Source organism: Xenopus tropicalis, chromosome 7 (assembly GCF_000004195.4).
Source record: "Xenopus tropicalis strain Nigerian chromosome 7, UCB_Xtro_10.0, whole genome shotgun sequence".
Lineage (NCBI taxonomy): Eukaryota > Metazoa > Chordata > Amphibia > Anura > Pipidae > Xenopus > Xenopus tropicalis.
Window position 1 is genome coordinate 53,310,026 of NC_030683.2, and position 15,454 is coordinate 53,325,479.

Sequence of the window (15,454 nt, forward strand, 5' to 3'; positions counted from 1 at the left end):
AAATTGCAGGGTGGAATGGCATATGCGGCGTGGCGATTTGCCGAAATCTCCGAAGTTGCCTTGAGAGGAAGCTTCAGCGGTTTTGCCGCCGTGTATGCCATCCCACCGCAATTTACATTCTAGCGGTGGGATGGCATTTCGGGGAGATTAGTCGCCCGCTACAAGGGAGATTTGTCGCGCGGCAACTAATCTCCCTGTCTGCCACGGCCCTAAAGGATCCAGTAAGGCCTTAATAAATGAGTTATTTCAATATTTCTAGGTAGAATCTTTTGTCAACTTGCCAATGTTTTGGGGCCTAAATTGAATTTGTTGTGGGGCCCAGTAACACCTAGTTACACCACTAATGACTGCCTTTAGATTCAGGAACAGAATCAGAAAAATAGCAGCCAACAATGACCACATCTACCGGTCCAAAGAAAACAACCATACTGCTTACTAGGTTTTCATTATGCTCGTGTAGAAATATTAGCTAAACGCCTTGTAGACACAACACCCCAGTGCATTACTTGAACTAAATGGATAATTCCTGTAAGTATGGTAGCCAAAGAGGAAACCATTCCCTCAGGTAGTTTTAAGCACGCTGCTTATGCATTGTTAGAGACCTGAAAGCTCCGTGAGCTTCTTTATTTTCTTTAAATTGCATGCGTTATCATATAATTTCTTCAGTTTTTTGGCCTAGAACTCAGCTGGGTATATATATATAAGACCTTGTGTAAACATTTGTAATGTTGGGAGACAAGCACTAATTTAAGAAAATTTTAAATCTGTTTTATAAGTAAGGGCCGTGACAGACGGGGAGATTAGTACGCCCGAAATGCCATCCCACCAGCAAGAAGTAAATCGCCGGTGGGATCACATACGCGGAGCCGAAACTGATATCGGCGATCACATCGCCGCTTATACTATCCCACCGGCGATTTACATTCTCCTCAATGGGATAGCATATCAGGGAGATTAGTCGCCCGCTACAAGGGAGATTTGTCGCAGGCAACTAATCTCCCCATGTGCCACAGCCCTAAAAAGTTGAAACGCCACACCATACTTAGGTTTCCCAGAACCCTTTATTTGTACATGTAAATGTGCATATCTGTGAAGCAATGTTTGCAGCCTGACAAGATACAAGAACAAAACACTACTGTTTGTACATGACAGAATAGAATAAATCCATTGATCAGTGTTTAACAAAGGGGACATCATCAGTATCACTGAACATCAGGTTAAGTGTAAAGTAGGCATACGAGAGTACACAAGAGTTTTAAAAAATATGTATGATCATTGCCTGATTTTTGTAAGCATATTTAATTTCACAAAAGTTGTTGCTAGACATAGTCGTAAGGGTCTTTGGTTAATAAGCTGGATACACATTCTAATCATACATTCTAATCATTTGTTCTACTGGTCATACAACTGGATTACATGCAAATAGACCACCTGCAAAAGTTTGGCCAAATTGCACCGAGCCAATTTCCAGATGACAGACTGGACAACCAGATCATTAAAAAGGTCTATACAGGTATCGGACCCCTTATCCGAAAACCCATTATCCAGAAAGTTCCGCATTACGGAAAGATAATCTCCCATAGACTCCATTGCAATCAAATAATTCACATTTTTTTTTTAAATTATTTCCTTTTTCTCTGTAATAATAAAACAGTACTTCGTACTTGATCCCAACTAAGATATAATTAATCCTTATTAGAAGCAAAACAATCCTATTGGGTTTATTCAATATTTTTTGAATATTTAAGGAATTTTAGCAGACATTATTAAGTTATGGAGATCCAAATGGCAGAAAGATCCCTTATCCGGAAAACCCCAGGTCCCCAGCATTCTGGATAACAGGTCCCATACCTGTACTATGACACACTGCATTAATACCTTATCTAGGGCTCTAATGCAGTTAAATTGATTGGCCTGGATAATCTAGTTGGACTGTGTTTGGCCACCTCAACTACTGTACTGATTTCATCTTGCATACCTACTACAATGAGGAAATTTGAAAGTTTTTCTCTGATTAACAACTCATTCCTACACATCCCACGTGAAATAAAAATGTCTGCTTCCAGGGGACGTTAAAGTAAGTTTTTTGGCTTATTTCTAAAAAGCCATCATTTCCACAGAGCTCTACAACCCAGCTACAAAAGAAGACAACCCAAATGCTTCTGAGAGTTTACAAGAAAATACTCACATGCACCATTCTTTAGTACTGCAGATTATGTAATAGGGTTCGATAAATAAATAATAAATTATTACATTTTCATTCATCATGCAACAAGCTTTTCTCCCCTATTTTTTGGATGGACATGCCCTAAACAGCCAAGGATTCTTGGTTAATTAAGTGATCAAACAGATTTTGATGTGTGAAAAAAATGTTCATTTGGGTAAAAGCGGCATATAGACATGGGTGTTTGTTTTGTCCACTTCAGCTCTGTGCACTGTGGCCTGTTATGCTTGAGTTTAGCATGCCACACACATGCAGAAAGTAAGCACAATGGCTACACCAGATATCAACCACACATGTAAATGTGTCCAATTCTAGCAACTTCACCCCTGTGGTAGCTGCTGAGCTACAATTCCAGCACGTCATTGTTATCCTTAAATTGTACTGGACTACCATATTACACAGCACTTCTCAGAAATGTTCCATTCATTTCAACTCCTTTCACCCAGCAGAACTAACAATCTAAGGCTCTTATTGGATTTACACAAAGCATGTATGCACACACATACTTGTTTCAAACAACTAATCTGTATTTTTTTTTGCCAACTATGTTTATTTATTCTGTTTCAAATATCACAAATCATCTACCATTGCAGCCCACTGATAAGAGAAAGGACTTACATGCAGACAGGCCATTTTCACAAAATTCTTACTGAAGAAGATAAACTGCATTTAGGGTCAGTAAAATGTTTTAAGGGTTAGATAAAGCAAAATAACTTAAGGGAAAGGCAATATGGAGATGAAGTAGTTAAGCCACCTAACTTCATTGATATGCCAATTTGTAACACAGTAGAAATGCCTGTGAACAGGCTCTATTCAAGAACAGACACTTAAAGGGCCACATTTCTATGGGACAATAATCTCATCACAGTGGGAAAACACAGAGCCGCAGGAGCTATTTTACCAGGGCATGCACAATATCTTGTGGGGGAGGGCAGGGAAACTTGCAACATCTCCCACTCTAAGCAAAATAGCTATGGTCAAGTAGTGCTGTAAAATCTCCATTAGCTGGGCACACAGCATGCACCCATGATTTAATCAGGAAATTATTAGATCATTTTAAAAATCCTAACAAACTAATGCTCCAGGACAACTTCTACTACGGTTTAAATAATAATATAATATAGGGATGGTTCCATAGAATGAGCCTGGCAGTCATATGGTTACTGTAAACCTAGTTAGTCACTAGTCTGCCATTCATAAGCTGCACAGAGCCAGAGTCTCATTAGTTGATTTATGGAAACATTTTAATTTTAAACAACAACTCTAACAACCAATAATCAACATGATGTTTCAATGAATTGGGCATGCTGAAATATTCAGTTTTCAGTGGTCACTAATAATGAAGAAAAGCAGTTCTTTACAACTGATGAGAGGTATAAAAATTATTACAATACGTGGTTAAAAAAATGAAGAACATAGAAAAAACTGTAAATTAGAGTTAGAGACATGCACATGCAGAAGTTCTAAAATACATATTATACTAAAAGAATGTATATTCGATAATGCACTAAAAGATTTAAAAAGATATGCATTACAAAATATTAACACTTTTTATGTATAAATAAATACAGCTGCTCTGATACATCTGTGTTCTGAGAGTTGCGCATTCTAACAATCTGCTAGTTTATCTGTGTAAAGTTAATAAAGCATCAAAAACAGACTGGACTAAAGCATTTTTATCTGAAAGCAGTGCATCTTGCTTGTGTGCTTTCTGCCAGTAACGCAGAAGTTACAGAATAGAATCATTTCTCACTGTGGAGTCCAAAGCTTCTGTATATTAACTCAGAGTTCACTGGAAGTAGGAGCCAAAATCTATTTTGCTATCATTTCAGCACAATAAATGTAAGAGCCAGCCCATAAAGTACTGCCACACAGAATGTCTGCCAAAATGAGGCCCGGTCCTACTGTTACTGTCTAGAAGGGCTGTCTGGCAATGAAGACAACCAATCCACCCCCTACTAGACCAACATTAGTGTGTGGTTGCCAGAAAGGCTACTACTGTCTGGGAGATTATATGGCACCCTGAAGAGATTTGCCCCATTGCCAATATTAAGAAAATTTCCCAGGGCTGAATGGTTAGCTGCCTGTCCCATCAAAAACTTTAAGGGCTCTGGCACACGGGGAGATTAGTCGCCCGTGACAAATCTCCCTTGTCACGGGCGACTAATCTCCCCGAACTACCATCCCACCGGCGAAAATGTAAGTTGCCGGTGGGATGGCACACGCTGCGCAGGCGATTTCGGCAAATCGCCGAAGTTGCCTCGCGAGGCATTTTCGCCGAAATCGCCTGCGCAGCGTGTGCCATCTCACCGGCAACTTACATTTTCGCCGGTGGGATGGCAATGCGGGGAGATTAGTCACCCGCGAACAGGGAGATTTGTCGCGGGCTACTAATCTCCCCGTGTGCCAGAGCCCTAAAACTGCACATCTTCTAAGTAATTACAGTTTATAAGCAGAATGCTTGGGGCCTTGGATTTCCAGATAAAAATTATTTCCTAAACTTACAGCTCCATGCTTTGTAAGAACTGTTTAGTTTAATTAAGCGTTAATTAAAAAAGGACACTATTGCAAATGGCACTGTGGTATTTAGGAGTTTTTTGGTAACCAGTTTCGAGAAATTAAATCCAATAATACCAGTTCTTGCAAATTACAAAAACTACACAGTAAGGCTCATTTATCAACAGTGGGCAAATTTGCACATGGGCAGTACCAGTCATTGGCTTTTTTCAGTCAGCCGGAGGTACTTAATTGATTGCCATTGTTTACTGCCCATGGGCAAATTTGCAGTATTGAGAAATGACACCCAATGACTTTTTCTGAGTTAATCCAATCGTTTTTGAGCAACTGCAGGCCAAAAAATGTTGACACTTCTGTGAGTTTCCCATTTCAAGACAGAGGAGGTTTTTAGCTTGATCAGTTTAATGTAAAAAGATGTATCTCCTTGTGAGTCCCATGTTTTTGGGACTGCCTTGTAAAATGTATGCAGTCATTGGCTGAAAAGTTGAATATGTCTACCTGCTGATTCCTTTATTCAGCAGCCGAGTTTTTGAATCAGTAGATACATCCATTTAACCATTAGGCTGACGATTCCACTGTGTTCTACTGCCAGTTGTCAGTGACATTACAAAACTTTAGATCTGTTGCATCTTGTTTTACAGGTCCTTTGCAGACAAGTAATTTGAACAATATTTAATAAACAACCAGCAAAAGCTACCTTACTAATAGTTCTATTCCTTTACTCAGTTTAATCTGGGCATGAACAGGTCCATATTGACTGCTGACTTGACAACCTTTGATAAAGTCTGCATCTTATTGCATTGGCCTGTGTCTGGGGCCAAAATAATAGCCCTGCCAACTGATATTTGATCCAACCGTAAGGCTGAGACCTAATACCCTAGAGGTTAAAGACATTACTGTGACCTGGCTCAAACTCTCACCTAATATTTATAGTTCTTGAGTAATCATTTGTTAACACCTCTTTTTAATAAAAGTAAGTAGTAAGAATGAGTAAAGGTCCCCATACACGGGCCAATTGTAGCTGCTGATATTGGTCCTTGGACCGATTCAGCAGCTTATCGGCCCGTGTAGGGGCAGAAACCATGGCCATACCCAACCGATATCTGGCCTGAAATTGGCCAGATATCAATCGGGCAGGTTAAAAGATTCAGTCAGATTGGGGACTGCATCGGCTCATTGATGCGGCCCCCGAACCGACTGCCCCATTGCTGCCATTATAATTTGATCGTTTGGCCCCCGGGCCAAATGGTCAAATTAGCCTACACGTTCCCCGATATCGCCCACCTGTAGGTGGGGATATCGGGTGAAGATCCGCTCACTTGACGTGTATGGGGACCTTAAGACTGACTAAAATCAAACAGGAATAGAGAAAATGTGATTTGCTTCACAGGAAATCTCTCAGAAGGCAGAAACATCACATTCTTCAATTAACAACTGACAAAGTACTTAGGAAAATGTACCACCAAAAACTTTTACTTTTATATGCTATAAAACAGTTAAAAGAATATTGTCATGGGAAAACATGTTTTTTAGCCATATTCTTAATTTCGCACGGTGCCACAACCATGTGCTCTGATAAACTTCAGCAACACTTTACTGCAGAGCTGCAAGTTGGAGTGATATCACCCCCCCCCCTCTCAGCAGGCGATCAACAGAACAACAGGATGATAGCAAGAGGCAGTTCTAAGTAGATTTTAGAATGGCACTCAATAGAAAGAAATCCAAGTCCCACTTGAGATTCCTCCAGTTACATAGGAGTAGGAGAAACAATAGATTACCTGAAAGCAGTTCTAATGTGTAGTGCTGGCTTTTTCTGAAAGCTCAGAACTCAGGCACAATGCACTGAAATGGCGTCTACACACCAATATTACAGATAAAAGAAAAATAAATTTTTTGGTTCAAGAATAAAATTTTACATGGTAGAGTGAATTATTTGCTATGTAAACAGTGCAATTTAGAAATATAAAGTACACCATAAAATTCATGACAGTATCCCTTTAAGGTGTCTAAATGCTGTCACGTTCTATACAACAAACATCTGTAGGTTTTGGACATGGACACCAATATCAACTTTTATGGCACAGGATAATCATATTTATTTTTGTTATACATAACCAAAGACCAGTGTTTCTTTGTACAGTTCCTTGTACATAACATTTGCATGGGTAGAAAACACAAATAAAAAATTATGGTTTCTCAAGTCAACACACAGGAAAGCAGTGTTCATCTGAGATGTTAAATTGCACACTCACAATTAAAGATATTTATAAACCATGTAGGGGTTACGTGACCCACACTGGCATACTCACATGAAAATGTGAAAGAAGTGCCCAGTCCACCATTACCCAAAATGTGTTGATATTTTCAGTCACATTGGAAGTTTTTTATCTCATATTAGTATAGATTAGAGGTTCAGTGCATCTGTTAAGTCTTTCTCTATCACTCTCTGTCTAGGCAGAGCCACCTTTGCCAGCAGTGTAAATGTTAAGAAGTCTTTTGCTATATAGGGTAACTGAGTTTGCTTTTGTCTTGTACACAGTGGCTCTGCCATAATGCAAAGCAAAACTGCTGCTATTTTCCCAAGATGGTATGCCCATGATTTTAAAACCTATAAATCCATGGCATATAACCACTGCAAACTTATGAACAGACCCTGAAAGAAAGGCTGACAAAAATTGTCAAGTTTAGCAGATTTCTGTCAGAACATTTGCTGTGATTTGCAGGTCCATGGCAGCAAGGAATATTGCTAATTGCTGGCACTAACTGAAACAGTTATGACAACAAAGTAGTAGATGTTGTAGCCCATTGGTCCATTCTAAGGGCCAATTATATCTCTTAAGTTTTGATAACTTTAATGTAAAATGGGAGTGCTTAACCAAGAATTCTGAAAAACGCTGACATTCAGTCATGCATATATAACCCTTCTAAACAAGGATGCAAGTAAATCTTGCTTGTTTGAGTTAGGATGGGTTGTGGGTCCAGCCTATGCTGAAACAACTAAAAGACCAACATGGAACAATCGGTAAAAGGGCGTCTCTTCATCCTTAAGCTTGTGCTGCACATTCCTCAACATTCTGTGACATTACCTGGGGTTTAAAGAGGTCACAATAATGGTGGAACCCTGCTAGTCAGTCCAGGTATTGGTTGCATAAGGATGTGTCAGGGTTAGATTTGGGTTCTATTTATTCTTCATCCTGCTCATCCCTAACCCCCTATATATATAAATTTATCAGCAACAGGGACTTGATATGCTAGTTTACCTGAAAACCCTTTCTTAGCACACACATTTTTTAATAAGTAATTTTGCTTGTAATTCTCCACACGCACTGCCTGTTTCTCTCATGTTGCGCATTCACATAACTAAAAACATTTTTCTAGTTATATTCAGAAACAAAAAAGCAAACATGGTACAGAATGTCAATCAATGACAGAAGTGTGCTCCGAAAAGTGCTACTCCGTTCTCCAAAAATATGCATGGTTTTACTCCGTCACTATATACAACTGCTGCATCCGGATGCAGTGGCAGCCAATAGGAAATGGCCTGTGTATGTCAATGGCAATCTGTTTCGCTACCTAATTCCCAATGCTTTGGCCCACTTTGAAAACCTTGTGCCACCAATTCACATCAATGAAGACAATGTGAGATACCCTTTTGTACTTCAAATAACTCCACAGAAATAATATCCCGCATCTCTAGACAGCAATGACCATCCATGCTTACAATAAAAAAAGCCACTGATGACTGATGACAGAAAGGATTACAGGCACAGACAAACCCCAACATATATATGTAATATACATTTTTGTAGAAACGGTAAACTCAGTGGCACATGAGATGGCTGCTTTGCTTAAGGAATACAGTGATCTTACTTTTCCTTTTTGCTCTGAACACACAAGGAGATAAGAACACATAGCCCCACTGTATATTCACTTACATTCCAGTGCGGCATTATACAAAGAGTGTGTAAGATTAAATTTAAATCATTATTGTGTAGAAGGAAGAAGACGGAAACCAATGATACAATATGTCCACTACTGTGAAGAGCCATCAGGGATCCTACACTGTGCACCCGGAAGCTCATACGTGTAACCCCTTCATTGCTATAAAGATTTATCAAGCTTTGTGGTCCCTTTAGTGGTAAAGGCTTTAGATCAGCCTTTTGCAAACCCATATTTTCCCATGCAGCACATCCTTTTACCCACAATGCTCCATTTCAAAGGCATATAGTCTATACAAAACAGATTCAAAGGCTGCGCTCCCCCTTACTCCCTCCTCCTTCCTTACCCCCCTAGAAGAAAGCTACTTACCCACAAGTTTATTCAAACCAGCACTGTGGCCCTTCCTCCCCCCACCTCTTTGCTCCTCCTGCGCTCCCCTCTCACTCACTCTCTCTCTTCTGTTGCAGAGCGGGACCACATATGTCTCAAAGCACTTCTAGGCAATGCAGACTCCCAGTGCAGAACAAAAGCCAGGCTCAAGTCTTTAATTTCAGCAAAAGACAGTCAGTAGTTACTCTCATGCTGTCTCTCTCCCTCCCCTCTAAGGACACCCTGCTCAGTTTCTCTCTCTCTCCTGCCTGTCCAGCTACTGCACAACACTCATCAATTATTAATTGCTTGTCTCCAGATTTCCAGGCAAAACCAATAACAGATGGGCTCCCTGCTAATGGCTCACTATGTACCAGCCAACTGGCTGTGTGTGTTTCCAGCCTCAAGAGACAATGAGGAGAATCAGGTTAAGCCTCCCAACTTCACACATGCCCAAGCAGACACAATGTATTTTCCCAGTGCAGCACTGCAGTCTGATACCTGCTCAAAAACCCATCAGCGAGGCTGGGGAAGGAAGACAGATCTGAAAGGGGTTTAGTGTCTCACCTCAGCACCATGCGGCAGGATTATTCAAGCTTTTCCTTTTCTCCCTCTGTGTCTAGAGAGCTTGCTGTTTGCTGTTACACACACACACACACACCCCACACAGCAACCATTCACACACACACACATTCACACTCAGGCAGCCTCAGTCATTTGCCAGAAGGCAGAGAAGAGAGACAGAGAGGGAGGGGGGTGTAGTGGGAGAGAAAGGGAGGAAGGAAAAAAAACCAAGCAGCTCACATTACAAAACTTACACAGAAGGGAGGTGCTAAGCACTATCCTTTAACCCATTCACAGACAGTAGGCATTAAGAGGTGTGTGGCATTTAGCCAACTGGCTGCGAACAGCTTTTTTTGTCTGACGCCTTGGGAAATATGTCAGCAGCGATGCAAATAAATGTTTATTACAAAAATTTAAGAAATGCAAATCTCCACTAACCTCTGCCCCTATTTATCCTCCCAATGGTTATACCTAACTACACTGGCGATGACATAGAAACATTTAATACAGATTGTGCTGGGTGACCCAAAGGCATTATCATCATCTTGGACATTCTAAGAAAAATAATGCTTATCATGTCAACTCTACTGTTTTCATTACATAAAGGTGTGTGTGGCCTTTTTCTGCTTGTCTTTGACAAAACTAGTTAGCCAACATCTAAACTCTGCACTATGGAACATCTACACTGTGGAAGAGCTTGTTGTGATCAGTATGCTGTAATGTCTGCATATTGATTAAATCTGATCTCTAGCCTTAAAGTGGATGCATTTAAAATAACCCTTTACAAAGGCAAGCTTCTTTATGCTTTGATGGATCCCCTCGTTAACTAGGTGGCAGTGAAAAAAAACCATAATATAGGAATACCACTTTCAGTTTCTCTTTAATTAGAAACAAGCCTCCATATAATGACCTCAATGCATGGTGATTGCTTTTACACATTTATTTTCCCTCCGAACTACAAATCTAAGCAGACCAATCTAAGCAGACCAGTTCCACGGATTTTAATGAGCTATGCTACACAAGTCCTGCAACAGACTAGATATAGTCAGTCTAGAGATTTGTTGCTTGTGCAAATTTTGTAGTGAGAATAAATTATACCAAATATGATTAGCCTAAGTAATTTGTCAGAGCTGTTTCCTCATTAAGGAAATATAAACCAACAGCTAAAAGTTAAAAAATAAAAGTAACAAGAAAGCTCAAAAGTAGTACATTGCAAGTAGTACATATGAAAGTTAAAGGTGAAAGTGTGCCCTGGCAATTTTACATTTTACCTGTGAATAAAATCAGCACCAGCATAAAAATACCAACCCTGGAGATTCTATGGCTTTGGGTTCCCTCTTGACCTATACCACTCTGCTTGTATGTTGCATGGCAAGATTACTAGGATATTGGCAATGAAAAAGTTAAAGGTACATTGTCACTACATAATTTAAAAACTCCATTTATTTTTTAGACAAACTTTCTTTCTGTTATTTATATTACATACATTTAATACATCTGTTTACTTTGCCTCAACATAAGCCTCCTTATCTCTTTCATGTTCATTGTTAAATCAGCTATAGTCATCCCAAGTAGCAGTGCAGTAAATGTTAATGAGCCTTTCATATAAAGGGTAATTGATCCTCTTTTGTCTTGTTGGACACTGGTTCAGATCCTGAGGGTTTATCTAGAATCTCGACCATAACGCAAGGTAGGGCTTCTATTGTTTGCCATAATAATAGAAATGTCACAGGAAATGGATACCTCCCAGCAAGCATTAAAAAATTCCAGTAACTTTTCCAGTATTTCCCCCCAACCAAAACTTCTTTACATGATAGTTTACATACTAGTAAAATAAGCACATTTTTTTCTGATGGCAATAAATTACCCACCAATTTTAATGGGAAAGGACATACAAATAATTTGGAATTTGAGATAATTTGTAAATTGTAGCACAGGGCAGATTGTAGTAATTGTAGTAGTTGACACTCTTGTACCTGAAAACTTGGTAAAGGCTAATGCCAATGCCACATGTGGTGTGTTATTGGTCTGTGGATAAACATAGGCCGAGGATCCGCCACTACTCTTAGAGCTCCGGTACACAGGGAGATTAGTCGCCCGCGACAAATAATCTCCCCGATATGACATCCCACCGGTGAAAATGTAAATCGCCGGTAGGATGGCATACGCAGTGGCGCGATTCTGTCACAGGCGACTAATCTCCCCGTGTACCAGAGCCCTTAGGATGAAACACGGGGAGCTACTAGTAGCAGCTACTTGTCACGGCTACAAAAAAGGACAATGCTGATCATTTACTGATAATTGTCTCTACGTGTATTTTAGCAGAGGCCATTCTCTACAGTAGTCTATATTGTCTATGGCAGGGTATTTTCTGGTGTTTAGTAGCCATGAGTCTTTGCCCATAAATAAACGTTTGGTTGTGCCTGCACCTGGAGCCATTGTGTCAGCCTGGGTGCAGACACACACACTGAAATTCGGCACAAAACTGCTCATGTGTACAGATTCACGGCGCAGGCTGAAAATCCACCCCATGTGTCATTGGCCTAAAAATAAATGAATTGTTTGTACAGAGACAATCTACAAAACAGTTGCTGATATTATCTTATATTTTATTATATTTTAAAAATAAAATAATTATATTTAATTCTGACGCAAACAGCTACAAATCACCTGGTAGCACAGGCTTAAAATCCAATTACCAATTCTACCAAACAGGTATGGGGGCCAATAGGGCAGTCATTAATAAACATTTTTAGTATGTTAATAAAAAAATGTCATATTTCCAAAGTCTAGGAGTAACTTTTCATTATGCCAATGTCTGCAAGTTTGCCTGTTTTTATAGCCATTGTGACAGGACATGAATTCAAAACCTTGGCTAGAAGCATGTGAATTAATGAAAATGAAACAGTTTAGTAGTAGATTCAATCTAGGGGCAATGGGATATTCAGGATGTCTCAGACATCTCCGCAGTAGGAATACATTCAAAATAATTTCACCACCATACAAGTACTGTTTTCATGCATAGAAATGTTAGTACTATTTATTTCTAGCACTTGTTCTTTGCACTGAAAAACAAGGAAGTTGCGTGCTGGAATTAGCTTTTAGCTCATGACAAATAATTTGGGGCACATTACTAAATGTAATGTATTTTTTCCCAATACAACTGAAGCAGCGCAAATTTTAACAGGCATCTTCAAATCGAACCCTTTTCTGTTAAAAATAGCTCCATCTAGTGCTGAATTGAAAGAACTACTGTTTGGTACAAGTGCTACATGATTTTATAGCACAGATAGTCTGCATAACACAGGGCCACAAATTTCATACCATCAGTGCTACCGTGTGCAAAGTGCTACCATGTGGCGTATTATTTTCTATTAGCAAAAGGGCATGTTGTAGTACACACTTGACACTGTCACACCATAAAGCAGGGGTGTAATGAGGGATGTGACCACATAACTAATTTTGTACTCACATTCTTAAGAAATCAGATTTTGCACAACATATCTTACTGTGCTTTAATAAATTTATATCAGTGATTGAGCAATATCTATTCAATCAATTCTGTGTTTTGTTTGTTTTCCATAGTTTGCACAGCTTAGTCCAAACATTTAACATTATACATATTTATAAATGAATAAGCAAACTTCCACACTACACATTAAAGGGACATAATACATAATTTCTGGATTTTTAATTGTCAGAAAAACAAAGGTACTTGCACCAACTTTGTCCATACCAGGAACCTAGAGCACTTTGTATTTCTTACTGCATAGAATACTCTGTAGGGGTAATACAAAATATGTCTTTCATGATGAACCAGTGTGATTCACTTTGGGATTGGTCCATTTGGTTCTGGTCCAGATGCTGCAGCTTGGACTTTTCTTGTATGATCACATTGGCATTTCTGGCAATCACATTGCAATGATAAATTCTTCCATTCATCTGTGTGGTAAAAGCTTGGCAGTGCTTTTGAGCTACCAAACATGCATACCAGTGTGGAGAATACAGCCTTCATGTGAAACAGCCCTAACAAGGTACATGAGTCATGTTATGGAGGAGGGCTGATGACAAAGACAGAAGTGCAGAGCTGATCCAGATTTTAGGGAGGCAGCAGAACAGGTGACTGTTTGTGCATAAAAAAATTAAACTGGATAGATAAGAAATGTTTTCAATATAGTTAGTTAGCCAAAAATGTAATCTAAAAAGGCTAGAGCAGTGGCTTAACTATAGAGAAAGTGGTCTCTCCTTGACGAAGTTATGCGTGCCCGCTGCTTAATAGTTGTAGAGGGCACACATAACTTCTGCACGCACATAAGAGCGTGCAAGAAATGATTTTCTAGCAGGGGGTCCCGCCATGTTCTCGGTACACCACTGGGCTGGAGTGAGTGGATGCATAACATCCCAGCCAAAACTCAACTTCCTCCTTTGCAGTTCTCTAACCTGTTATCCATTACCATTTAGTAACCAGTGACTTGAAGGGGGGCCATATGAAACTTAACTGTTTGCATTTGAATCTGACCAGAGCGCTAAAGGGTATCATGCTGTGTAAGTGGAGTCAAGCATTACCTGTGATGTTGCCCAGGGCAACCAATCAACAATTAGATTTCAACAGTTAAAAATACCAAAGCAAAGCATCTGATTGGGTGCTGTGAACAACATCACTGGTAATGTTTTACTCCACAGCATTATAAATATACCCCTAAGAATCAATAGAGAATTAACTGAACAGTTATGTCCCATTTGGCCTCCCCCTCAAGTCGCTGACTAATTAACTGGTTGGGAGAGGAAGTAGTGTTCTGGCTATTATGTTAGATATCCACTCACTCCAGCCATTATAGATTACATTTTTACCCAGTTTTATTTTTACACTGAACTGTTCCTTTAAAGATATACAGATAACTCATAGTTGACACAGAGAAAGGCATGTGCAGGGTAAGTATAGCTGCTCGTTAAATCAGCTTCTCTACTAATCATTGCAAGAGCATGCACTCAAATGTCTTAAATATTAAATACAAGGGTCAGGCGGGTTTGGGCCGACTTTGGCACATCATTTGTGGGTGGGTTCGGGTTGAGCTCTTCCACTCGCCCTCCCTGCCTACAACCTTACACTGCCAGCTACCTATTCCGGCTTCCTTTTGTGACACCATTGCGGGGTGGACACGGTTAAGGTTGGGAGCAGGTAGCGAGTAGAGTTTTTCTCAAATCACTAGTCTACAGGTCTAATCACCTACAGAATCAGCAGGTTGCTTTGCAAGCAAATTTTGTGCCTTTTATTACATATGGGATAAATATATGTTATTTTACCTATATTAAAGTGCCTGTCTTTGCAACTGGTCGATCCCTGGCCTGATACTGGTCAGGCAGTCTATAGTTTTAACTATGTCACCACTATATGATCAGCTGTTTAAAATATCATCTGCAGTGCATACAGATTTGTCATTTCAGTGGCTTGTCAAATTAAAATGACTGAAGGGGTTCTTTAACCATACATTTTTTACGAATACATTTACAGTATATATAAAGGTATATACAGGTGTGAGAATTAGCCTAGAACATAATATTTGTACCTGGATAGAGAGCTGGCTGATGGATAGATTACAAAGAATGGTGGTAAATGGAACATTTTCCAGTTGGGCCAGTGTTGTTAGGATGCTGCCATTTTGCAGAGGGATTTGAATAAAGTGGCAACTGGGCAGCAAACTGCCAAATGAGGGTCAGTGTTAAAAAGTGTATAGTTATACACAATAATATTCTTAATTGAGAAGGATCTGGGGATTTTTGTAGACAACAAGTTGTCTAGTTACAGCAAGTGTCATTCAATGGCTACTAAAGCAAATAAAG

The 15,454-nt window shown here is 39.6% G+C and overlaps 1 protein-coding gene across 21 annotated transcripts in view; it reads right to left on the reverse strand.

Moving 5' to 3' along the window:
* zmiz1 (zinc finger, MIZ-type containing 1) overlaps nucleotides 1-15,454 on the reverse strand; it is a 227,222-nt gene that overhangs the window by 33,707 nt on the left and 178,061 nt on the right. The window contains exon 1 of one of the 21 annotated variants that reach the window (XM_012966220.3): nucleotides 9,617-9,806. The exons of 18 other annotated variants lie outside the window; for them this stretch is intronic. The gene's annotated coding sequence lies outside the window, so the exon portion shown is untranslated. Of the gene's footprint in view, nucleotides 1-9,049; nucleotides 9,074-9,616; nucleotides 9,807-15,454 lie in introns of those variants that run through there. 2 more of the 21 variants (XM_012966221.3, NM_001142079.1) reach the window with 2 other exon arrangements.